The sequence below is a fragment of the Microtus ochrogaster genome, linkage group LG5, assembly GCF_000317375.1.
Source record: "Microtus ochrogaster isolate Prairie Vole_2 linkage group LG5, MicOch1.0, whole genome shotgun sequence".
Taxonomy (NCBI): Eukaryota; Metazoa; Chordata; class Mammalia; order Rodentia; family Cricetidae; genus Microtus; species Microtus ochrogaster.
The window spans coordinates 25,117,790-25,143,105 of NC_022031.1; the positions used below are offsets into that span (position 1 = coordinate 25,117,790).

A 25,316-nucleotide genomic window follows, 5' to 3' on the forward strand; every position below is an offset into this window, starting at 1 on the left:
CCCCATACATACACACACGTATCCCTTTAACAAGGCAAAGATGCTCCTACTAGATGAGGCCAGGTGTCAGGAATGGGTGATTTCTTTTTGAGTCATTGCTTAGCAATGTCCCATAGATCTCCAAACATTCAAGGATATTGCTGTTACTATTTGGTATGCTACAGAACTTGACAGTAAGACTCTATTGCTGAAGACATTTGAATCATAGAACATGACTAAATTAAGCTGGTATGGACCTGAAAACTTCATCCCCACTGGGTAGTTTTTATAGTTCTAGAAAGTACTATACATGCTACCAGAGGATAAAAGTAATCATCAGTGGTACCCAGCTGTGAACCCTCTGAGATACAATAATGACTAACATAGCAAGAGATGCTCAGGGGTAAATAGTGGCATGAACATCAAGGAAGTAATCAATTATTTTCCAATTAGATTTGATCCATGCTCCACAAGATTAAACCCATACCAAAAAGCCCAAAAAGCTATGACTGCAAGGTCATAGGAGCTAGAAGAGAACTTATTTCTATCATTCTGATAAATGGACATAGTATTAAACTGACTCATAATGACTTTTAGTTATAAAAGTCATAGACAAATACAATTCTGAATTTCCATTTGAAAAGTTTCTATTTGCAAATGGATGGTTATTGACACAGAGATTCACAAGTTGAAAGGTGAAGAGAGTAAGAGACCTCAGAATGCTCAGCACTAAATGGAATCTGTGTATATTACATTGCCTTTTCAAGACTCAGGTATCATGAAAAATGGGTAGGAAAGAATGTAAGACACAGAGATGATAGATATTTACAAGGAGGCAGTGCCTTCATATATGCACATATGAACTCACAGTTATTGTGGTCGTTTACAAAAAAACAAACAAACAAGAAAACTGTGCAAACCCAAACAAGACCAAATCTCAGCATGGAGAGGTAAGTGACAAACACTACCATTCCTGGACACAAGGGCTGTAGAAGAAGGGGAGACTGTTTTCTCTAAGAGTACAGTTTCTGGTTATGCCAACCACCATGCTCCAGTGGAAGACCACACATCCAATAAAACTTGGACAGCACAAATAGATCATGATGGATTTTTAAAAAGGACTTAAAGCTCAGTGGGTACGGATGGGGGTTGCAATTGAAGGGTGAGGGAGGAATGTGACTCTGATCAAAACCCATGTACGAAACTCTCAAAGAACTAATAAAATTAAATAATAAATGAAAACAAAATAATGACAGAACATGTTTAAAAGAAACTGAAATCCTGAAGGATAATTTATTTCACAGATAGCTAGAAAATCCACATGAGAAATATATGGTTTTAAGTAAATATAATTTTAGGGAAAAGGAGAGAGCATTTTTACCTGCTTCTACTCATTAGAAATACTGCCAATATAAATATTCATTGGCATTGCTTTCCACAGGAGGTTTTGATGACTGTGAAGTGTGTTTTCGTCTCTTTACAGTGTGGCTACAAGGAAGTCATAGGCTCCTGTAAAATTTTAAAGCCGATTTGAGAGTAATGAAGTATATTTTTTGACTATTTTGTTGACTAGGCCTTTCTTTCCCTTAACATTTACTATAAAGAATCGACGCTGAGGTACTTATAGCTGCCTATTAAAATAATAAAATACCATTAGAATGCATAATAAGCAAACAAAATAAGGTAGTATAATAGGCAGTCCTTCACACACTGACTTTTACTCTGTACTTTTTTCCATAAATTAAATAAGCTAGTCATTTCTTCAGGAGACAAAACATAAATATAACCTTCGTTGTCTGCTAAATATTCTCGGTTCCATGGTTCTCTCTATTTGAGCTTTGTAGCTTGGCTCCTTTAAATTTACTTTCCGAGTTCAGATATGACTTGTTTGTGATAAGCATGGTGTAATGGAAGAACTTGTTTTACGTTAGCCATCCTGTTCCCTCCTCATTATGCCCTATGAATCTGTCTGTATCTCCACCTACTTTTACAACGGGAATTATGTCCTGATATACAAAGGACTTTCAGTATCAGTCATGTGACTGCAATGCCCTTCCATATTCTCAGTCCTTCCAAGGTTTCTAGTTACTCCTGAAATTGGTATCTTCTTAAGTAAGCCAGGATTTTATAACAGCAAACAAAGTGTACTCCATGGGACTGTACTTAGAAATTCAACAGAAATACCTGAAGTGCATATTATGAACCAGACAGCAGAGTAGGAAGTGGAGCACAAAAAGAAAAAAAAACAAAAAAAAAACTTTGAATAACATGTTAATGAAACCAAAACAAAGCCATGAATTAAATGAGATCAGTTTTATTATGGAAACAAGGGTTTGTATAAATAAAACCAAAGGCACTGATAGCTCTAACCATTCAAATACATTGGGAGGTTCATTTGAGGACGGCATCCTCTGCATTTGGCAGATATGTAGTAAAATTTGAATCTAGTTTGACCCAGTAGAATTTTTATTTGTCTCCTTTTACCTGCTAGCTTTTCAAGCTATAGATCAGAGATTTCAAAGGATGCATCCTCTTCTGGATCACTTACGTTGTACTGAACGGTAAAGTAATCATGATGATTTCCATGTTGTGTCTAGTTGACTAGCAGGACAATATTGTCAAAGAATAGAAAGCCAAGTGAACTACAGGGGAACGGAGACTGAAATTTTCAACAACTTAGGTAGTATGTTTTAAAAATATAAACATTAGAGAATAACTTTAATAATTATTACATTTAAAGCCACAAGGAAAGACCTATACAGTAGATTTAAAAAAGAAGTGTAAAGAAACTACAGTAAACAGAGAAAACTGTTAAAATATTTCTAACCAAGTGTAGCAAATTTTATATTTCACATAAAATGACCTTCCTAGTCATAGCATTGTCGTTCATTTTTAATTTAATTAAGCAAAATTATTGGGTATTAGTGTCATGTTTTCATATGTGTACCTAGTGAATAATGATCAAATTAGGGACACTAACATTCCCGTCTCGAGCATACATATTTATCCAACCCAGTGTGATTTCTCAGTGCAAACATATAATATTATTATCAAATCAGCATAATCAATATGTCTTTTCTTATGATGACTTTGTATTTGGAGAATATATTGACAGGGTACAATGAATTCTAATCACTATACCATGCTGTAGACACTAGATTTGGCCTTTCTGCCGAACACCGCCTCTATTCATTCCCATTAATCAGCTTCCCTCCAATGTTCCTCCTTTTTACCTGTTCTAACTGCAGTAATCACTATTTCACATGCAGATCCCCTGTATAAGAGAGATCATGTGGTTTGTGCCTTATTCTCTTTTACTTCACTTAATATATAGTGCTCTAGTTTTTACAGTTTCGTTTACATTTTAATTTACCTTTGTATATGGGTTTTAAAAAAACAAATGTAAAACCTATATTCCTGAATGACTCAGCATAGACTGAATGAAAGTTCATTCTTTAAGATATTGAGGACAAAGTTAATGTGGACAGGAACTTTTATTAACTATGGAGGTCAATCACAATGCTTTCCTCAATGTAAATAAAACTCATTCCTTGTTATGATCTACTTTCATGTTAGTTTGATCTTTTGAAATTTTTGTGAGATACTCTTCCTGCTAAACCAGGCTCTTCCCCAGCTCCTGAGCACAGGATATCTTCGTATTTTAGACTCACCAATAGTTGGGGTTGTAGTTGTGGATTCACACTTAGTATACTTTTTTCTAGTTCCTGCCATCTATTTATCTGCCAGTTCCAGGTTTTCATTTTTCTTAACAGATGAGTAAAGTAAAAAACATTCTGGGTAGTACCACATTTTCATCAACTACAATCCACTGAAGAACATTATGGGTGTTTCTATTTTCTATTCTAAGTAGTTATTCTACTATAGAGGCAATGGACATGGATGGACAAGTACCCGTGGATTAGGATGTTGCATCTTTTGGGCATATACAAAGAAGGTGTATAGCTGCATCATATGTATATGTATATGAGGTTATATGTCTATATGTATGTATATATCCTAGTTTCCATCCTAAAAACCTTATTCTTATATCCATGTCTAAATGTGCTTCTCACCCCTCATGGAAAAATCTTCTTCCTGCGGCAGAGAGAGACCATTACAGAAATCCACAACTGGTCAAAGTGTATCAAATAAATGGTCATAGGACAACTCCTACTTAACACAGCTACATACACATACTTGGTTGATTTTGCATGATGTGTACTCATATCCCTTTGGGTGTTTTTCAAGTGTATCTTTTATTTTCAAGTTTTAAGAACTTTATACCTGAATATTAATCGTGTCTAAGTCATTTTAGAAGCAGAAACTTAAATTAAGAAAATCCCCCCACCATACTGGCAAGTCTTTCTTGCATTTTCTTATTTAGTGGTTGATGTGTGAGAGCTCAGCCTACTGTAGTTGTTATCACCACTGGGCTGGGATTCCTGGGTTCTATAACAAAGAATACTGAGCAAGCCATGAGAAACAAGACAGCAAGCAGCACCCTTCTATGGACTATGCATCAGGTCCTGCCTCCAGCTTCCTTCCCTGTTTGAGTTCCTTTACTGACTTCCTTCAGTGATAGCTCTTGATGTGAAACTGTAAGATAGAATAAACCCTTTACTCCCCTGAGTTGCTTTTGGTCATGGCATTTTATCACATCAACAGAAACTCTTAAGACAAGATATATAGACCATTTTCTGTCCCCCTTTCTAGCTTCTCCAATTGTTAACAGGCCATGGACCATTTGTAAAAAAGTCAATTAACACAATAACATTAAGCAAGCTATACGCTTTCTTCAGATTTTGCCAGCTGTATCTCTCTACTCATTTCTTCCTTCAGAATCAAATCCAGAATATGACAGCTGAATAAGTCATACAATTTATTTGTGGCCTTCAGCTGTAATATTCAGTTCTTTCTGTCATTACTCTTGAAAATTCAGGTGAGGATGTGTGACTCACTTTATAGTTAACTCTTTTTATTTAATTGTGTTTAATGTTTTTTGTTGTTGTCTGAGAAGATTCAAGCTGTAGGTCGTGAGAGGGGATATCACTGAAGTGTGATGTACTTACCTCATCACACCAGGTTGGAAAGTGTCGTTGGGGTTTGTCACTAGAGATGTTAATGTTAATAACATCATAGTCTTAAGGATGGTGCCAGCTAGACCTTCCACCAATTTCTTCCATATTCTGTTCTCTGTGAAAGAGATGTCAAGTTGGGCTACACCCAGGAGTAGACTTAAGCTTTCTTTTGTGAAAAGTGAATGAATTATTTGAATGTAATAAGTGCAACTTTTGTGGAATGAATATTTATTTTGAATCTTACTTATTAGTACACTTACTTATATGAGGGTGAATTCAGGGGCTGTGTTTTCTCAGCTGAACTGCATCTCCATTTATTTGTTTGTCTGCCTGTCTGTCTGTTGTTTGTAGCAGCCTAAAGCATTAATTACTAAAAACTCACTACAAACTCACACATACAGATTAAATTTTGTTTCTGGTATGTCCCAGAAAGTTCTCTTCTCTCTTTTCTTTCTTTTTTTGGTTTGGTTTTTTAGCACTGCAATGTTTCAGAATTGTCTCCCATTTTCCTTGTCCTAGAGAAGAGTTGTCTATAGCTTTCTTATGGTCTTGTGGGACTTTAGAGGCAAGTTTATTTATAAGTGAAAAATGGGATATGCAGGGTATATATTGTCATGCAGTGTCATTGCTCCTAAAAACTTTTCACAGATATAGCTAATGTTATGCAACTTTATTCATATGTACACATGGCTTTGTTTCTGTATCTGTGTATAGAAATAAAAGTGAACTCACAGTGGCAATTAATGTTTTTGTTTTAGTATTACAATTACAACACATGATATCATTTCACCTTTTGTTTCATATCCCCAAACTCTTTTGTAAAATTCTCCTTGCCCTTTTCAAAATCAATAGTCTCTTATTTCATTAATTGTTATTTTATGCATAGTGACAACACAGCCATTATATTTTCTGTATTTGTAATATTGTCTTCTTTCATGAGCAACCTTGCAAATTCTACAAAAATTTTATTTATTCATGTATTTTATTTAATACATAAAAATAGTTTCAGAATTTCTTAACTGTATTCCTTACAGGGAAAACAAACATTTAATAGGAAGGAACACATCCACTCCTCTTTATGTAGTTAATCCAACCTTATTCTTTTCTGATTTTGTGTTGCCCAAATCTGTTTCCCAAAATAAATTTAACTAAGATATCATTCCTAATTCATTACAAAAGTAAGTTTCCCCTCTGTCTTGGAGACACAGTCTGTTCAATTTTATTTGTATTCTGTATACCTGAACATTGTATTTAGGAGTTTTGTGCCTTTTGTATAATTTGTCCAATAGTTGAAGACTATACAGAATAATATGTATCCCACATTTCCCCATGCAATCAGAAAATTACTTACAGCTAGTTAAGCATCTAAGCCAGGTAACCATGGATCTGCTTCTTTCTCTCTCAGTTTTGCTTTTCTCCTGAATTTAGATACTTGCTATCACTCTGTACTTAGACATTTGGGGCTTTCTTGTTTTACTTGAAGAAATAGATTTGGGATTTAGACATTGGGGCCTATCTATACAGATCAGTGGGAAAGCACTGGCCTAGCAGACACAAGAAAGGCCTTGGATTAATTTCTCAGCATTGAAAAGAAAATAGAAACTTTCGTGAGAGTCGTGAAATCAATAGCTCTTTTCTATGCTTGAATAGTATATCCTATTGATATTCCAGTTTGTTCTTCAATTTAGCAGTTAAATACAGCACTTATTTGTTTATTTCAGACAGAGTGGCACTATGTGGGTCATGCTGGCTTTGAACATTCCACACTGCCCTAAGACATTTTCTCTTACCCCAGTCTTTTGAGTGCAAGACGTATAGGCATGTGTTACTGCACCCAATGACATTTTGATTATTGATAAATTTTTATGAATAAGTATTAATTTGCTATTAATATTTACATGTTTTTAATGTAAAAAATGAGTATTCTCTTCTCTTGGGTAGATACATAGAAATGGAATCATTGGGACATGCAATATGTTTATACAAAGGGTATCTAATTTATGGTAGTTCCACTTGTGATCTTAGAAAGTTTACAGCCATTTGAAAATGGTATTCTGTTGGGACTGATGAGTCCTGGCCTTCAGCTGCTCTTCCCTCCTAGAACCTTCTAATTAAAGTTACTAGAAGCTGTGCCTAGCTTAGAGTATCAGAGGATGGGATTTTCACCTTGACCATTGACTGCAGTGTATTTAAGCCTACATGGTGATAATAAAGAGGGGCTTTTGGTAGAAGTGATTTAAGGTCTGTGTGTTGGTCTGTCTCTGCATCTGTGTTCTCAATCTCCAACCTCTTGCCCGAAGCTCATGAACTGAGGTCTAGCGCATAGAGCACAGACCGGGGCTTCGGTGCGCGCCAGTATTCAAATGGTAGAATCTGTATTCCAAATTTTGATGTTTTTTTGCACAGCAGCAGTTCTCAATCTGCCTGCCATGACCCTTTGGAGACATCAGTGGACCCTTCTACAAGGGTCATCTTAGACCAATGAAAATCATAGATATTCACATTAAGATTCATAACAGTAGCAAAATTACAGTTTTGAAGTCCCAACAAAAATAATTTTGTGGTTGGAGGTCACCAAAACATGAGGAACTGTATGAAAGGGTCACAGCATTAGAATTGAGAACCAGGTGGTGTAGAGGTTATGATACCCCATAATGATGGGCTGTTCTGTTCTCTGCTTTTGTGTTCACTGAACTGTCACTATAGATGCAGTATCTGCACTCTCCTGTATAAGGAAAGGATACACCCTTTTCTACAGTAATTGTTCCATTTTGAATTTCCATAATAATGAGTCTTTAGCATGCACTTAGTGCTACTGTTCCAAAACTGTATTTTGATTATAAGAGGAGAAAATAAAACAGATGATTGAAATGCAGTTCACCTACCTCATTTTATAATTTCAATGTAGTCATAAGAAAAATTCAAATATTATAACCTTCTTCAACTCTCAAAATCTAATCACCTATCCAGTCCTGCTTCTGTACAGAAGGAACAAATGTCGGGACCCTTTACTCTATGAGTGCGCAGATCTACTAACCTCATATAGGAGCCTCCCAGAAAAAGGCTGGGGGAACAAAAGCAAGGCTCAGAATGTGGGTCCAGGCTTAGTGGAATTTGATATGTAGAGGTAGCATTTCCTGGTACCTTGAGGATGATGCAAGTTTGGATTAGAACAATGGAAGTGCTGCTGTCACAGGCTCACATTTTTCTGGGAGAAAGGAATGTGATGCCTACTTCTTCCTATTCCTTTGAGTAAGCTTACCGTCCTCTTAAACCTCTTTTGCTTTTGTTTTCTTCACTTTTAAAATGTTTTATTTCTAATAAACACATAAAATGAAATACATTTGATTGATATTATTTGATTTTCATACTAGTATAACTTTTGTTGTGTTCAAAGCAGGTTATGCACATGTTTTTCCTGAAACAGTTACCATCTTATTATGAATAAACATTCAAAATCCTATCTTTTAGGTTTTCTTTAAATACTAAAATTAAAATATAAAAATTTTCACATAAGCTTAATACTTCTTCAAACAAAAACAGCACCATAAACCAGACTTAACTTGTTTTTTAGTCCTGCAAAATGAACAATAAAAACAACTTATCCCTGTATTGATCACTTTTCCTTTTCTTTTAATTGAACTTACAAAAGCATATATGTTCTATAAATAACTGTGTGATGTAGCTATCATTTAGTCAATATTATTAAACACATTTACAACAAATAGCTAGTAGAGAACAAAATATAAAATAAGAAACTGACTTGTCCTTAAAATTCCATTTCAAATTATATCTATCAAAGGCATATCAAGAACATTTTAGAATGCAGCAAGACATTTTCTAAAAATATTTATGTCTTTCTTTCTAAGAATGCAAAGATACTGAGTTTAAAAATTTAAAGATATTCCATATAATTGAATGCCAGTGTATTATTTTACCATAACTATTATTTCATGCTATAACTTTCAAATAGTATTAAGTTTAAATTTGCAAAACATCTCCTGAGATCAGATCATCTGAATTTATTGTATTTAGAATGAACTTTAACTTTAGATTATAATTTTCCAAAAAAATGTGCAATATCTCTATTTTCAAACCAAATACATTTTCCACACCACCAAGCAGATTAGAAAACGTGAACATATACTCACACTGTAGAGAAGAGCATGGGAAGCAGAGACAGGTGTTGAGCTACTCCACTGAGTTACCAGATACTTGAATTGTCACATCCTAAACCTGTTGAAATGTAGATAATAAGAGAGATTAGTTAAATGTGTTGAATGTGCAGTTACCTCACCTTATGAACACATAACTTTTCAAATAGCATTACTCTTTCTCTCACTCATGGTTTTCCTTTTTTATTTATTTATTTATTTATTTATTCGAGACAGGGTTTCTCCGTAGCTTTGGTGCCTGTCCCAGAACTAGCTTTTGTAGACCAGGCTGGCCTCGAACTTCCAGAGATCCGCCTGCCTCTGCACATAAATTCATAGATTACATACATAAACACATTACACACATACATACATATATAGATGTGCACACATTTTATGTACACACACAGAGAATCTCTTGTTCCAATGCTGTAGTTCACAAAACTTTAAACTTTGTACCCCTGAAATTAGTGTATTTAAAGGAAAAACATCTCCTGATCTTAACGAGGAGGCATACAATGTCTTCAGTTATGCATAGTAGAGATAAAGATAATTTAAATTTCTGTCAAATTTAGTGCTCCCTCTCCCAAGGTATGTCATTTAATTTTGGTTCAAAGACATTTTAAGAAAATACAAACACGTCCCCAGTTAAGTGAGGAAAAATAAAAGAAAATACAAATTTGAGGAAATGTTCTGACGATTATAAAAATAAAATCTCACCTAGATTTTTTTCCTCTTTTCTCCAAATGTATCACAAAATGGAGATGCGTGCCAAACAGTTGGCAACATTTATTCTTGGTATTGTGGGGGCCACACGCTAAGCTGCAGTCCCAGGGAAGTTTTTTTTCCACACAATTATGATAATTCAAAAGTTTCATGTGTACTAAGATTTGAGAGTATCAAGATTCATGGACAACTATAGCCCTGACATCACAAAGCCTTGCTTGTTAGTTGTAGACTTTAATTGCACATGGATTCCTGAGAATCATATTAAGATTATTAGGCTTAGGTGTCTACTTTCAATATTGTTAATCTTTCAGCATTAATATTGTTAATCTTTTTAGCATCATTAAAAAGAATAGTGAAAGTGCTCTAGTTGGTAGAATTTCTTCTGTAGAATTGTATTGCCTCATATTTAGGGCTGCAGAAAATGGTAAACCACAAAAGAGCATTTTATTTCAATAATGCATGCAATGTGTTAGTTGTAATTCTTGACATAACAGATATTAATAAACAGGAGGGTTCAGTTTGGGAACGCTAGTCTCATGGAGCAAGTCCTGTTTGAATTTAAAGGACCTGACCCTACATTTTAGAATTTCTATGTTGAAAAGTACACACTACCAAAATCCACAGGTCAGAAACAAATAATACATATTCAAAGACAAAAAAAAAGTCACTGTACCTGTATCTTGTGAGGTGATGGAAAGTGGGACTAGATGGGTAGATTGCATCATACCATGAAGGCTTGAAGGACATTCTAAGGAGCTCAGATTTTTCTCAAAGAACTATGGGATAGAGAGAGTTGGACTATGGGATGAATATGATATGATTAAAATCAGAAACCACGGCCATCCAAAAGACCATTGTAATAGTTGCATGGAGGCAGTTAAATTGTTGACATTGTTATCAAAGAGAAGGTGTTTGGATTTGTGAAATATTTTAAATTTGATTAATTTTCTCGTTTCCTTTAATCTTTAGCTTTTTATTTTGTGTATATGGGTATTTTGCCTGCAAGTACATTTTGTCACTATTTGTCTGCCTGTTGCCTACTGGGGCAAGAATGCTCAGATTTCCTGAAACTGGAGATACAGGGGTTTCTGAGCAGCCACGTGGAAGCTGGGAATTGAGCCTGAGTTATTGGAAGACCAGCCAGTGCTCTTAACCACTGAGTCATCTGTCCATAATCAATTTTATTATTTCCTCATTGTAAATTTTTTTAGATTTATTTATTGTGTATAAATGTATATGTGTGTATGTACGTGTGTATGTATGTGTATGTGTGTGTATGTGTGTGCGTGCATGGGTGGGTGTATGCAGATGTGAGTGTGATTGTTCCTCAGCTTGTGTGTGGAGGTCTGAGAACAATCCATTTGACTTGCTTTGCTTTCATTATGTGGTTTATGGGGCTCGAAGTCAGGATATTGCAATCATGGCAAAGTACTTTTACCCTCCATGATACCTCATAGGTCAAAACATTGGTAAATTAAAGTATTTTACTTCTTTTCTCTATAGAGGTGTTTATTTGAGTAATAAAAAAATGAATATTTACACAGGACACTGAAGTACATCTAAGTAAAACAAATACCTACTAATTTTACATATTTTTTCCAATTAATGTTTATTTACTTGATCAAAGAGACTATAAACCATTAATCATACCACTGCATTGTATATAAGTCCAAAGAATAGAGAAATAGGAAAGGAAACATTACTTTGAAAGAAAAAAACTTTAGAGGAAATTAAATGATGTTTCTGATATGATCTTAGGTATATTCAAAACTTCATTCTGATCATACAATCATGCTTCTTGATTCAGATCTCTAGAAGTGATTAAAGGCCAATGACTTTTGAACAAATAATGACAATTACTTTATGCCATTTATAGTAATAAATGAGATTTGCTTCCAGAAGAGGTTACAAAGTCAATTCCTGTGGTTGTACTTCAAATCGAATTTTATGGCTTCACAATTACTCAACTGGGTCTTCACGACCACATTAATTCAACATACATTCTTTTAAATGCCTTTTGTGTAACCAAGAGCAGCTAAGTGCTATGAATATCAGGGTTTCTAACATTCTCCTTGCCCTTGAAAGGGTCATATCTAGGGGAATGAGGAGAGGCAGACTAATGAAGAACTTTCTATGAAATGTTTGTCTGGGGACACAAATGTAGCAGTGCTCCGCTTTCCCTGGCAGAAACTAAGTAGAAAATACACTGTGGCTGGTTAACGCTGAATGGTACCCACAGAACAGCATGCTTGTAGACAGGAAGGAAGGATAATGGAGTATGGGAGTAAAACATCATCTGACTTCAGTGGAGCAGAGACATAGAAAGTGCAACAGAGGACACACAGGAGTGCAACAGAACACAAGAAGGCAGGAAAGATGAACAAGGGTCTAGCTACTGGAGAGTTTGAACCTATCAACACCAATTTCAGCAAGTAATTAAACTATATCTATAATACATAGGCAGTTTTAATGTGTGTGCGCGCGCGCGCACGTGCGTGTGTGTGTGTGCACGCACGTGCGTGGGTGTGTGTATAAGAGTGGAAAAACAGAGTCTATGGTCTATATCCTCACTCAGTCCTGTAAATAGCTGTGTACATCACTGTTATTCCCGTATGAAGAGCATTACATGTTCAGAAACTAAGTAGCTGAGACAAGTGTCTCGTTTTTGTTTTTTGTTTTTTTTTTTTTTGTTGTTTTTTTTGCTGTAAGGAAACACCAAAACCACAGCAACTCTTACAAATGAAAACATTTTATTGGGGCCAGACTTCCAGGTTTAGAGGATAAGTCCATTATTGTCATGACAGGAACCCTGGTGGTCTGCAGGCAGACATAGTGCTAGTCAAGGATCCAAGAGTTCTACATCAGATTGTCAGACAGAAGGAAGAGAGGAAGACATTGGGTTTGGCTTAGGCATCTGAAGCTCTAAAGCCCACTCCAGTGACAGACTTGTTCCAAAACAGCCACACCTCGTAATGACACTCCCTAAGCATTCCAGTATAACTCTATAGCAGCCATTCTTATTCAAATAACCACACAAAGTTCACCAAACTAAACAGTATAGTTACACTCTAATCCAGAAAGTTTATTCCAGATACCTGCTCTTCACCTGCAGGTCTGACTCATGATCAATGTGTGAGGCCCTGAAGCAGTGGTTCTCAACCTGTGGGTTGTGAGCCCTTTGGGGTCAAATGACCCTTTCAGGGGAGTCACCTAAGACCATCAGCAGACACAAATATTGCTGTTACAAAACATAGCAGTAGCAAAATTTCAGTTATGAAGCACCAACAAAAAATATTTTTATGGTTCTATGGGTCACACAACATGAGGAACTGTATTAAAAGTTTACAGTTATAGGAAAGTTGAGAACCAGTGTCCTAAAGGGCTTCTTCTGTATAATGAACACAGAAAAAAGGAACAAACAAAAACTTGCTTACAATCAAAAAATGTTGATCTTCCTTTTCTGATAAGCAAATACTTGACAAAGAAGCCTGGTCCAACTATCACAAAACCAGGTGAAAAGGACAGGACTCGGGGGAAATCACTAAATGTTTCTTCAGCATTCTACTTTGAACTATAGTTTGAACTGCATATACTAAAGGTCATATCAGGTGGTCCATATATTGATGACAAGGTACAAAAAGGATGACTATGGGAGGGGAATCTAAGTTCTGATAGCTTCTAAAGTAATTTTCATTATTTAGAATTGGAATCTCTCAAAAGTGGGATTTCCTTTTAACTTCCCCATTGTCTAGTTGATTTGGTTGATCCATATGTGCCTTCTGCACAAAGTAAGGACCACTGACAGCCTCTCAAAACACACCTAGGCTTCCCCAACTCCCACCCCATCAAGATATTCCAGCCCTGAATATTGCAATGCAAATGAGCCACAAGAAAATGATCTTAACAGCAATGAAGACAACAGAGGTTCTGAAAGAGTAAATGAATAATGTTTTAAAGAAATCAAGGAAACTATAAACAAAAAAATGAGGAAAAGATTAAATCCCTTAAAGAAAGAAAAAAACATACAAGAAGAGGACATGTGAAGAAAATTAATAAAACTGTTCAAGGCCCACAAATAAAAACTAGAAACATTAAAAAAATACACACACAAACTGGAGGAATCCTGGAGATGAAAAATTCAGGTAATCAAACAGGAACTATAGATGCAAGCAACATCAACAGAATACAAGAGATGAAAGAAAACAAATCTCAGACAAAAAAGATATGGAAGAAAGTCATTCATCAGTCAAAGAAATTATTAAATTTTAAAAATCCCTACAAAAAACAAATAGGAAATTTGGGATATAATGGAAAAAAAAGCCAAACTAAGATTTGGAATAGAAGAGGGAGAATTGCAGCTCAAAGGAACAGGAAATTCTTTAAAACAAATCATAAGAAGAAATTGCTCCCCAAATAATGAAGGTCATGTCTATGAAGGTACAAGATGCTAACAGAACACCAAATAGATTGGATCAGAAAAGAAAGTCCTCCTAGAACACAGTAGTCAAAGCACTACATACAGAACAAAGAAAAATATTAAAAGCTACTAGGGAACAAAAAGGACAAGTAATATATAAAGGCACACATATTTGAATTTATTTAATCAATAAAACCAGGAGGGTATACAGCTATCCTGAAGACTCTATGAGATCACAGATATCAACCTAGACTACTATATACCCCAAAACTTTCAAGTAATATAGATGGAGAAAACAAGCTATTGAAAGACAAAATCAAACTTAAATGATGTCTATCCAAAAATTCAACATAATAGAACATACAAGAATAACTTGTACTCAAAGGTATTAACTATACCTATAAAAACACAGAAAGCAAAAAAATCTGACACAAGCAAATCTTAAAAAAGACAAACACACACAAAAACACTACCACCACTACCAACAATAATAAAGCTACAAGATCATCATCATTGATATCTGTTAATATCAATAGACTCAATTTCCCTGAAAGAAGACACAGACTAAAAGAAGAAGTTCTAAACAATATCTATCCTCCAATTGCATTTAAGAAACACATCTCAAACTGAAAAGCTTCTGTAAAGCAAAGGACAAGGCCAACAAGACAAAATGGAAACCTACAGAATAGGAAAAGATCTTCACCAACCCCATATCATACAGAGGGATGATCTCCAAAATATACAAAGAATTCAAAAAATTGGTCAGCAAAAGAACAAATAATCCAGTGAAAAATACAGACCTAAACAGAGAACTCTCAACAGAGGAATCTAAAATGGGTGAAAGACATTTAAGGAAATGCTCAACAACCTTAGTTATTAGAGAAATGCAAATCAAAACAAATTCGAGATTCCACCTTACAACTGGAAGAATGGCCAAGATCAAAAACAATAGTGACAACTTATGCTGGAGAGGTTGTGGAGTGAAGGGAACACTCCAGCATTATTGGTGGGAGTGTAAGCTGGTACAGCCCCTTTGGATATCAGTATGGCAACTTCTTAGAAAATTAGGAAACAACCTTTGTCAAAACCCAGCAATACCACTATTGGATATAAATCCAAAGGATGCTCAATTGTACCACAAAGACATGTGCTCAACTATGTTCACAGCAGCATTTTTTTTTTGTCATAGCCAGAAGCTGAAAACAACCTAAATACCTCTCAACCAAACAATGGATAAGGAAAATGTGGTACAATATACAATGAAGTACACAGCAGAAAAAAATAATGACATCTTGAAATTTGAAGGCAAATGGAATGAGGTAGAAAACATCATTTTGAGTGAGGTAACCCAGACCCAGAAAGACAATTTTCATATGTACTCACTCATAAGTGTTTTTTAAACATAAAGCAAAGAAAAACAGCCTAAAATTCACAGTTCCAAAGAACCTAGACAACAATGAGGATACTAAAAGAGACGTACATGGATCTAATCTACATGGGAAGTAGAAAACGATAAGATCTCCTGAGTAAATATGAAGCATGGGGACCATGAAAGAGGGTTGGAGGGGAGGGGAAAGGAGGGCAGGGGAGCAGAGAAAAATGTATAGCACAATAAAATCATAAAAAACACTTCTCAACATCAAAGATAGACATTATGCCAGAGAAAAGAGTTGGAAAAAGATTTTTCAAGCAAATTGTACCAAGCAGCTATTAGTGTAGCCATTCTAATATCTACCAAAATAGGCTTCAAATTAAAATTACCCAAAATTAACCAAAAGAGATGAATAAGGACACTTCATACTCATCAAAGCAAAGATCCACCGAGATGATATCTCCATTCTTATCATCTATGCCCCAAATGTAAGGGAACTCATGTTTCAAAAGGAAACTCTCTGTAAGCTTAAGTCATACAAAGGCTATCACACATTGACAGTGGGTGACTTTAATATTCCACTATCACCAAAGAACAGGTAATCCAAACAAACAGAGAAATCCTGGAGGTGATAGATGTTATGAACCAAAGGGAGCTTATATATAGCTACAGAAATTTTCACACAAACAAGAAAATATACACGTTCTTCTCAGCACCTCATGGAACATTCTCCAAAATTGACCACATACTCAGTCACAATGCAAGTCTCAACAGAACCATAAAAATTAAAACAATGCCCTGCACTTTATCAGAAAAACTTAAACTGGATTTTAACAACAGAAGCTACAAGCAGCCTGTAAACTCACGGAAACTAAACAACTTTCTTCTGAATGACTTCTGAGTCAAGTAATAAATAAAAAAAAATGAAGACGTCCTAGAATTAAATGGAAATAAACGCACAACATATCCATACCAAGGGGATATAATGAAAACAATACTAAGAGGAATGTTAACAGTACTGTGTGACTACATAAAGAAATTCGAGAGATCTGATACTAACAACTCAACAGTACACTTTAAAATTCTAGAACAAAAGAATGAAACTAGCCCAAGAGAAGTTGAAGGCAGGAAAAAAATCAAACTGAGAACTAAAATCAATAAAATAAAAATAAAGAGAACAATACAATGAATTGATGGCACAAAAAAAGTTGTTTTGGGGGGAATTCAAGAAGATATACAAACCCTTATCTAAACTAACTTAGAGGAAGGAAGAAAATTTCCAAATTGCCAAAATCAGAAATGAAAAGGGGACATGGCAACAGACACCAGAAAAATCCAGAGAATCACTAGATTATAACTTTAAAAACCTATACTCGACAAAATTGGAAAATCTAAAAGATTTGGATAATTTTCTCGGTAGATATCATTTACAAAAGTTAAATCAAGGTCAAATAAACAGGCACTAAGAATAACAATCAATAAACGGGTCCTCAAGAAACCGAGAAGCTTCTTTAAGGCAAAAGACACTGTTAATGGAACGAAACAGCAATCTATAGAATGGGAAAAGATTTCCAACAACTCCATAATTGGACAGAGGGCTAATACCTAAAATATACAAATATCTCAAAAAATTAGACATCAACAAACCAAATAATCCAATTTATAAAAAATGGGGTACAGATCTAAACAGAATTCTCAACCGAAGAATCTCAAATGGCTAAAAAATACTTAAAGAAATGCTTATTATCCTTAGCAATCAGGAAATGCAAATCAAAACTACTTTCAGATTCCATCTTATAACTGTCAGAATGGCTAAGATCAAAACCACAAATGGCAGTTCATTCTGATAAAGATATGGAGCACAGGAAACATTCCTTCATTCCTGGTGGAAGTACAAACTTGTATAACCACTGTGGAAATCAATATGGTGGTTGTTCAGAAAGAGATCCATCTCAAGTCCCAACTATCCCACTCCTGGGATACACCCAAAAGAACCTCTATCCCACAAGGACAGTTGCTCAACTACCTTAATTGCAGATTAGTTCATAGTAGCCAGAAACTGGAAAGAACCTAGATGACCCTCAACCAAAGAATGGATAATGAAAATGTGATGCATTTACACCCTAAAATGTGATTCAATGATTTAAAAAATGGCATCATGAAATTTTCTAGCAATTGGATAAAAATAGAGAAGTTCATCATGAGTGAAGTAACCTAGATCTGGAAATAAAACATGGCATAAGTGGATATTAATTGTTAAATAAAGGATAATCTGGTACAGTGCACAGACCCAGAGAGGTGAAGTAACAAGGAGGGATTAAGGGAGGAAGTACGGAACTCCTAAGGAAGGGAGAACAGCTCAGATTTTGTGAGTGGCCTGGGGCAGGTGGGGATTGGTACAGGATGGACTAGGTAGTAGATGAGATGGACAGAGGGAGCAAGTAGTGGGAGAGATGACTGGAACTGGGGGACATTTGGGTGGCACTGTTGAAATAAAGAGCAGTGAAACCTCCTCCACGGAATTTATTAGAGTGATCTCATTGCAGTTTCGTAGTAATGGAGACTATGGAGCACACAATGCCCATTTTTATAACCTGGCAATGTTCCTAGCAGTGGGACTGGGACATCAACCAGAAACAGTCTATCTAAGCTAATGAGAGCTCACCAACACCAGCCGGACAGGGAAGGAACAAGCATAGAACCAAACTAGTTCCTCTGGATGTGGTTGGAAGTTGTATGGCTGGGAGAGAGTGAGGGGACACTGGCAGCGGCACCAGGACTTATCCCTACTGATTGCACTATTCTCTTTGGATGGCTACTTTGCTCAGCCTAGATATAGTAGCGAGGAACACTGACTTTCCCCAAAGCAATGTGCCTTACCCACTTTCTTAGGAGTGGATGGGGTGTATAGGGAGGGAATGGGAGGAGGAGAGGGAGTAGGACCTTGGATTAGTATGTATAATGAAAAAAAAGATAATTTGTTTTCTTTTCCTAAAATAATAAATAAATAAAAGATAAAATAACCTGCTTAAAATAAAAAGATACTAGAATGTCTTGTTCTCTATACTATATTAATTATGTGCTATAAGATACAGAGATCCTTAGATATAAAGAACTCTAGAGTTTTGTCAAATTAAGTGGAAATTGAAATTATAGAAGCTGATTATCCTTCTAAATATCTGAATACCCTATTGGTGTTCAAATTATGTCTCCTACAAAAATCATGTTGAAGTCTTCATTCCCAGGTCCTCTTAATAGGGTCTTAAGGATCTTTGGAAATAAGGATTTTGTACCTGCAATCCAGTTAAAATGGTTATGTCAATTAGCTTGATTAAGGTAATCAGGTTTTTTATTTATTTTTTTTATCCAAGGATGCCTCGATATGACAGAGAATGCAGCCCAGCTTTACTCTGTCTGCCTAGCATGATTAGGGCCCTGGTATTATCTCCACACAGTAAAATAAAGGAAAACAAAACAGCCTCAGTAAAGTTAAGTAGATGAAGATGAGGTCACATTGGATTGTTATGGTCTCTAAATTCACTATCTAATATTCTTTTAAAGACAGATATTTGGAGACATAGAAAAAGGATACATGAAGAAAGAAAAGAGATAGGAGGTGTGCAGCATCTCAAGGACAACTGGCAACCTTCAAAGGCCCAGTAAGGGCAAAGAAGAATGTTCCTAGGGGCTTCTTATATCCTGAAGAGTTGTGACACAATATGGTTGTTTTAATCCACTAGGTTCTGTACTAATTCATTATGGCAGACCTGTAAAATAAATGGATCCCTCATGAATTTATTAAGGATTTGAGTAAGAAGGTCACTTGTAGAATAATGGAATGCTATAATGCTGAGTTCCTACATATGAAAAAGCAGCAGAAGAATTATGTTTTGTTGGGAGCCTTGCAGCCTAGTCTTGAATCAGCATATGACTACCTTTCTAAAGGGTTCCCTCAGGGCAAGGCACCTGCAGAAAGGGACTCACACTTGGCAAGGACCAGCAGTCTATGGACAGCACAGGAATTTCCAAAATTTGTGCAGCTTGCAGGCTCTTTTCTCTCTCATTATATTGGAGATTCTTTGGACAGTATTTAGTTTTACTTTGTCAGTCACACATGCAACAGATGCATTTGTCCCTCAAAATTCTGTTCCTTTTCAAATATTTTCCTCTGAAATATTTCAGCAGGGGGTTAATGTTTCTTAAATCTCTTGTTTCGAATAACTAACTACAACTCCCAACCCTGGGGGTTTTGCAGACTCAAAGGAGATAGTGTAGGCACATATAAGAAAACAGTACTTGGAACATTGACTATGTCTCACATTCCGGGAAAGAAGAGTAAGGTATACATACACAGACTAGGATGAAAGGCTCAGAAGTGCACATAGTGGCGATTGTTGAGAGTAAATTCCCTGGACACCACATATGGAATCATTGGTTGAATCTAGTATGCTCTAACACACACATACACAGACATGCACATGCACACACACACACACAAACACACATAAATACAAAGCAAAAATGAGGAATGGATAGATACGTCTTTACTATGCATAGGAACTTATATTGGTGGAAGAAGTATGGTATAGAGAAATAGGAAAAGAGCGCTTTGTCAGGGTCTGCCTTTCACAGAGTGATTGAGACAGGGGAACCTCTTGTAGAAAATGAAACTCTATAAAAATATATCTGGGTTTGAATATTGTTGTCTTTAAAGCCTTGTGTGCATGTCTATTACTTTTTCACCGTGTAAGTGCAAGTATCTGCCAGTCAACATAAGTGCTGCACTTGGCTCAAAATTTAGTTAAGACTGCAAAAATGCTCAACTCTCTGTCTAGGAGGTGGGAATAGAATAAGGTCATTCAGGGAGTTGGAAGATATATTGGAAAGACTTAAGAGGAAACAATGGGGCCTTTTATAGTAATCATGATGTATTCCTAAAGCTGGGATGTATTTCTTAAAGTCAAAAACAGAATCCAGTAAAAAAGTTGTTCATGTAACCGTGGTAAGAAAAAAGGCTCTTGCCAGGCGATGGTGGCGCACGCCTTTAATCCCAGCACTTGGGAGGCAGAGGCAGGCGGATCTCTGTGAGTTCGAGACCAGCCTGGTCTTACAGAGCTAGTGCCAGGACAGGCTCCAAAGCCACAGAGAAACCCTGGCCCAAAAAAAAAAAGGCTCTTCAAATATAAATGAAGATGGCCTGCGCAATTTGTGGCCACTTAAGTGCAATACACTTGGTGTTCATAATTTTGCCTTGTGCCGAGGCCTCTTCTCCATTTCAGGACCCGAACTCAAGTCGAGGCTAGACACTGGCAATATTTACGTGAAACATGGAAGAGACAGAAAGAAAGGATATACTTAAGAAAGAACTCTATATATACCCTCCTACAGATACATAATAAATGACAAATGATAATTAGATAAATAGATAGATAGGTAAGCAGACCAACAGACATACAGATAGACAGATAGGTAGGTAAATGAGGATAAATAGATGATACATAGATGGTAAATAGATGGATAGATAGATAGATAGATAGACAGACAGAAAGATAGAGGGATAGATAAAAATTGTAGGAAATAGATGAATAGATAGATAGAAGACAATAGAAATTAGTTTGAGGATAGATAAATGATAGATAAGATATAGATGTAAGCAAAGCTGTTGTGACTGAACATGTATTTTTCAAACACTTTAATCTCCTCTTGCACCTTCCACGCCTATCTTTCTCGCTGACAGCCTAAGTTTCTAGGCCTAGCATGAGTAACCAATGCCTCTCCTATTACTTTTTAAGTCTTGTCCTCTGTCCTCTTGGCCTTGCTCACTGTTTCACCATCAAAGTCACCTGTCAGTAGTCTCACAACTGTCAGTGTGTTCCCTTATCAATCTTCATTGGCTTATGTGAGGAAGCTCACATTTTAGTGCAACTGGGTGGATGAGAAGCATGTAAACTTAGTTATTACTCTTTGGTATTCTTTTGTGGGTAATGTACCCAACTGTATCTATCTCCAACATAATATGAGTTGGCTTAGAACTCAAATTCAGAGTCACATGTGATTATGGCAAGTGAAGTCTTACTACTACTCTAAATTAAAAATAATTATATACTGAAGGTAAATTATAGCATCAGTGGGTCCATGAACCATTTCAGCAACCTTGAAAAGGGAATTTAAACTTCACTTCTTTATCTGTTTTCATCGTGTGTGTGTGTGTGTGTGTGTGTGTGTGTGTGTGTGTGTGCATAGTTTAATGTAGAAGATAGAAGAGGGCATCAGATCCCCTAAGGCTGGAGTTTTCAGCAGTTGTGAACTGCCTAATCTATGTGTTGATATCCAGACTAGGGTTCCCTCTGGAAGGTCAATCTAACTTTTAACCACTTCCAACTTTTTAAATTGCACATCTGGAAGAAACGTGCTATCTTCCAGCACTCCTAAATTATACATCTGGAAAAGAAGCTCCTGACCACTATTTTTTTTTTTTTTTTTTGGAACCAGCTCTTGTAGACCAGGCTGGTCTTGAACTCACAGAGATCCACTTGCCTCTATCTCTTGAGTGCTGGTAATAAAGGCATGAACTACCACCACCCAGCTCCAGAACTTAAGAATTAAATAAAAGGAAAAAGAATTAAGCATCAGATAATTTTCTTAATAAGAAATAAAGGGTCTTATTTTCTTGTCCCCATTAGTGAATGGCTAAGACCTACTTTCAAGCTTTATTTTTTTTTTAATTAAGGGGAAATTAGTTTGGGCAAAGTTTCTGATGCATAGTTTTTCCTTTGCCAGTCCACTGAATGAGGTTATATGTGTCAGCATTTGTACATGCAGACAAAGGAAATCTGACCTTTGCAAGGAAACTTGCAGCAAATCCTTTCAAGTTCATTACAGGCTAAAAAGATACATGGGTTCTGGCAATGGTAAGCAGGGATATTGTGCAAGAACAAATGTTTCTCTTTTCTCCAATGAGAAAAAATGATCATCAAAATAATGTAACTGGACATAATACAATAAATGTACATATTTATTTTCTTAAGATTTTCTCTAACGTTTATTCTAGAAGACCGTGTGTGTGTATGTGTGTGTGTGTGCATGAGTGCATGCGTGGAGTGTTAAGTTTTAAGACTTAAAATTTTCAGGTTAAAATCTAAAGTGGTTTGCCTTTTTCTTTGTCAGCCTAGATGTTTTAAACTGAGGCATTTTATGCAATCCACGCCCTCTAGGGTCAGGGATCTAGCTGAAGACGCATAGAACGACTCTAAGAGCCAGTGAGGGTGGATGATGCCAAGAAATCAGACTCTTCCAGATATAAGAGGGTTGATACACATAGGAACTCACATAGACTGTGATAACACCAGGATCAAACAAGACAGTGTCCCAGTGCTGAGATTTGGAGACTAAAATACCACTCCTAACCAAGTAGCTAGTTGCAACTGAATCCAGGAAAAAAGAAAATCAGGATTCTTTAATAATGTGTCACTTGGTATATCAATCACAATCCAAGCCAGGCCCCATACGCCCTAGGAGTTACTGGAGACACAAAACTGACTTCATAGTTTTTGTTTTGTTTGGGTATTTCTTTCTTTTTAAATTTTCTCTTCAATTTTTGAATTTATAATAAAATAACATTGTTTCTCCTTTGCCTTTTCTCCATTCAAATACTCCCATATGCCCTTCCTTGCTCTTTCAAATACATCTTATTTCTACATTAATTGTTGTTGTATGAATACACACACACACACACACACACACACACATTTCTAAATGTAACTTGCTTGGTCCATATAATGTTATTTAGATATGTGTTTTGGGGTTTTGTGTTTGTTTTAAGCTTTGATTTTTGTTTTTTTCTTTATTTGTTAGTTGGTTTTCTTTTCTTTTGTTTTTCAGTTGTTTGAAGGAAGGAGGGAGGGAAGGAGAGAGAGATAGGTAGATAGAGAACGAGTGAGCGAGAGAGAGAGAGAATCTGAATTTGAGTTTAAAGGGAGATGGGGGGTCAAACCACTTCAATGTTCGTTATCTGAGATCTAAATCTCACTTCTGACTTGCAATAAGTCTCTCACTTGGATAGGCTCACACTGTCACATGGGACAATCACATGTTTTACACTTTCTCTCTTGTCACTGATATTTTCTGAAACACAGTTTCCCTTTCAAAAACACAGACCGTCCCGAGGTTTCTTAATGTTCATGCTAACGTTTCCACAGCTTAATGTGGAAAGAAAAGAAAGGTCTTCAAAATCCACCTGCACCCATCCTTTTTGTCTTGTCTTCACTCCAGCCGAAACCAGTCACACAAGTCTGTCCACCATTTCACAGTTTATCGTCATACATCCTTAGAATGTTTGTCTATTTTTGACATTAGTTTTTTTTTCTTTAGAGCTTATGAAATCTGCTAAGCCTCTGATACAGAGTTCAAACCTTAACTTGCTTATTAAATTTCATCTCCCTACTTCCTCTTCTCCCATAATTTCATACCATGCCAAAGGATTTCTTGTAATTTAGCTTGTACTCTCATGAGCTCTCAATATTATGCTCCACAACTGCATCTGATGGTTTTTAAGGGCATAGTAGAGTTAAATGAAACAATCATTTTCATAACATTAATTAACAAATACTTAGGCTATTTATGATAAAACATGGGAAACATGTTCAACTCCCAATGTGCCCATTTACTTTTAAAAAGAGTTTTACAATTTTCCTTGCCAATGTTTTTCCTGTAATATAAATGGTTGAGTATGAACAAGTAATTTTTCCTTTGCTATTCTAGTACAAATGAATTCATTCAATTTTCACTTAACATTAGCCTTGTGAAAACTAATTCACAAATCCAAGAGGATTTGTGGCATTCCACTGACCTTTCTGTAGTAGGCTGAATAAAATTCTCAAGGGTTAGCTTAGAGTTCAGTTAACAAAGATTCTATATAAAATTCAAAGCTGTGGTGGGCTCTCACGAGGTTAGAGGTTGTCGGGTGTGGCCTCGTGGGGCTGGGGCCGCCGGGGTATGGTCCCCGTGGAGACGGAGGTGCAGGGGTGCGGCCCCGGTATAGCCGAGGCCCGGTGTAGGCCCCGAGCTCCGACTGGAGGCAGCTCGTGGCTTCCGTCCGCGCAGGCCCGCTCAAGATGTCGTATATGCTCCCGCATCTGCACATTGGCTGGCAGGTAGACCAGGCCATCCTGTCGGAGGAGGACCGCGTGGTCGTCATTCGTTTCGGACACGACTGGGACCCCACTTGCATGAAGATGGACGAGGTTCTGTACAGCATCGCCGAAAAGAAATGGAAGATAGTGGGAGATCTTTCTCATCTTGTGTGAAGATATCCCAGCTGTTTTAAAGCAAACGGTGTTGGTGTCGCTTGTGCTCCTGGCATCCTCTGTGGTTCTCGAGCCTGACAGGCCTATCCGCCGTGCTCGGCCCGATGATCTGATGAACATGCAGCACTGCAACACTGCAACCTGCCCGAGAACTACCAGATGAAGTACTACTTCTACCACGGCCTCTCTTGGCCCCAGCTCTCCTACATTGCTGAGGATGAGGATGGCAAGATCGTGGGCTATGTCCTGGCCAAGATGGAGGAGGACCCCGATGATGTCCCT

General features: G+C 36.5%; 1 protein-coding gene and 1 pseudogene across 1 annotated transcript in view; one reads left to right on the forward strand and one right to left on the reverse strand.

The window, feature by feature from the left end:
• Fut9 (fucosyltransferase 9) overlaps positions 1 to 25,316 on the reverse strand; it is a 181,512-nt gene that overhangs the window by 79,184 nt on the left and 77,012 nt on the right. Inside the window, exon 2 of the mRNA XM_026786789.1 lies at positions 9,209 to 9,293. The gene's annotated coding sequence lies outside the window, so the exon portion shown is untranslated. The remainder of the gene's footprint in view (positions 1 to 9,208; positions 9,294 to 25,316) is intronic.
• LOC101991672 lies at positions 24,843 to 25,116 on the forward strand (annotated as a pseudogene).